Here is a 2,532-nt window from a genome sequence, read left to right as displayed (position 1 = left end):
AGAAGAATTATTCCTTTGGCCCAACTGAATACTGAGTGGAATGTACAAATGGAGAAAATCACATTGGCACTTACTGGGAGAAATAAATGATCAAAAGTCACTCTGATAATACCATTGTCCTAAGGATATTCCAAGGCTGTCATCATGAAATAAAATGACTTGGCAGTGTAAAAAGGGTCTGTGTGTTCAAATTCATTTAACCTTGTATGTGTGTTTGTTCACATTCTCACCAATCTTAAGGAAGATAGTGGGAACTCTCACATTCACTAGCAAGAGGATCTGTACTTATTTACAATGAGGTGGACTGTAATGTTTTATATGTGGGCCGAGAGCAAATCTTCTTTGCACTGGTATGCACCGGTTTAACGGTTTATCGGACCTTCCCCCAAGTGGTTATGTTCTATATTTCTGGCATTTGTTCATTTCTTTGCCAGTGTTAAGGAAGCATTATAAACAAAACCTTGACAGATACAGTATGCAGATAAAAAATTCTGGTTCTAGGCACCTGAATGTCAGCAGGAGTTCAACCACCTGCTAGGTATGTTATTGTAGACAAAGTCTTGGGCCTTCAGAGATTCAAGGTTACAGGTTACATATCAGAGTGAAAGATGAATTGTATTCTTCCAGGCTTTTGTGATGATCGAGAGAAAGCACCTCTAAAGGGCCTAAAACATATTTGGAACTTCGCACATGCTAACTCTGTCTATCTCGTTATTTTGTTGGGATATTTTAAAGGTGAGTTATTGCAAATCTAATGACTTTGACACTGCATATTTATTGTAAAACCATCACATATGGAGAGATTCATCACTGATGTATTACTTCCCAAGGTCTCTGGTGGTTAATATCATGGTATCTTTCTCCTGTATAAAATTTCAGGAGATGCCTAAGCAAGGCTTATCTATAAAGTGTCAGGTGGAACTCACTACTGACTGAAATGTGTAGAGAGACAAAAATTTAGAGAAAAGGAAACAGGAAGCAATCACCTCAGAAATAGAAATAGTGCAACACAACAGACTCTAATAAATGGTGCATTACATTCGTGCTATTCAGATCCCTCAGGTCTCAGATCAAATCTCTTCCTGAAAACACAGAGTCCAGATGACGGCAGCCACCAAGTGTTGGAGAAGGATGCAGCAGCAGAGAATCAAGAGGGTTGCCAGTCACTGACATGCTCATTTGTCCATCCTTTATACAGTGCTCACAGCCAGCACCTCTTGTCCAGGTGGCTTATCTGGTCAAGTGATCTGGATCTTCATCAATGACCGTTCTGAGCCCCTGTTTATTTGCCCCTGTCAAGCCTGTTATTGCATGTACACCTGGCACCACAATCTACTAAAATCAAGGTTGGATGGCCATCTGCTAAACAGTTTTTCTCGCTGATTCAAAGGCAAATGCTGAAACAAGACAGGGTCTTCCTAGCAGGGGAGTCATTTTCCTTCCATTTGAGCAGTGCATTTGCCAAAGCCTGATAACTGTAGGCCCTGAAACCTGATTCCTCTCTGACTCTCCAGTTTTCCAATATCTGCTATTGATCTCTTTGGCATTTGTGAGGGAACTTTTGTCTCCATCAAGCTGTTTAACTGGCAGTATCATAAGTTCCAGTGTGTGTGGTTTTGTTCTTGGTTATCATGCTCTCTCCAAAGTTGTGAAATAAATGTTTCAACCTGAAGATGGGTGTAGTCTGCCAGTCCATTTCATGTTTCTAAAGAGCACTGGTAATTGGGATTATCAGCCATAACATCTAGAAAAGTGGTGGTGTGGTGGTAAGTCCTAACATGTGTGATCCTTGAAAGTGGTTTCTAACTGGTGCCAGATATTCAAGGCAGATTCATTATAGCCTAGAGTTACAGGACAAAGGTAAGATAGATGAGTGAATAATAACCCTTGGGGCAAAACTATGAATAAGTATGTTTATCTATGCCATTTGTATCCTAGTTCCTTATGATGCTATTTTCTGAGCAGAATAGAAATTAGCACATTTACTAAATTAACAGGTGAATGCACTTGAGACCATGTTAATTTGCTGTAGCAATGGCAGCATACCCAACTCAGCAGCTACAAAATGAGATTCTACTGTGTAATGCTTGATGCAATCTACAGTCATTCTTTAGGATCTTCATGTTTTCTATAGAGGTTAGATTGGTGATTTGATAGAGATCCCACTCAAATCTCTCTATCTGATAGAGAAAACCACTGCTACCTCTTTTGGTCTTTAATGAAGGCAGTTTCTTCCCAGAACTCAATATTGTCTTTGATTTACTGTGCTGGCCAGGGGTAGACGGACTTTTAAGAGTTTCTACCCCTAGTGTAATGATGACACCGACGACCCTATGAGGATATTATTCTAACTGCTGAAGATGTCAATCCCAATTACATACCTGGGTTGGCTGAATACTACTGAACCCACTGTAATCTCTAAGTCAGGTAGGACTGCACTTATTGACCAATGTCCAAAAGCTGCCATGAGAACTGTGTCCATGATGATGTTTTAGAGCACTGGGTATCCATGTCAATGCAGACACCACATCC

This window comes from Phyllostomus hastatus, unplaced genomic scaffold (assembly GCF_019186645.2).
Source record: "Phyllostomus hastatus isolate PE091 unplaced genomic scaffold, TTU_PhHast_1.1 phas_scaffold_501, whole genome shotgun sequence".
NCBI classification, from domain to species: domain Eukaryota; kingdom Metazoa; phylum Chordata; class Mammalia; order Chiroptera; family Phyllostomidae; genus Phyllostomus; species Phyllostomus hastatus.
This window is presented reverse-complemented; position numbering follows the sequence as displayed.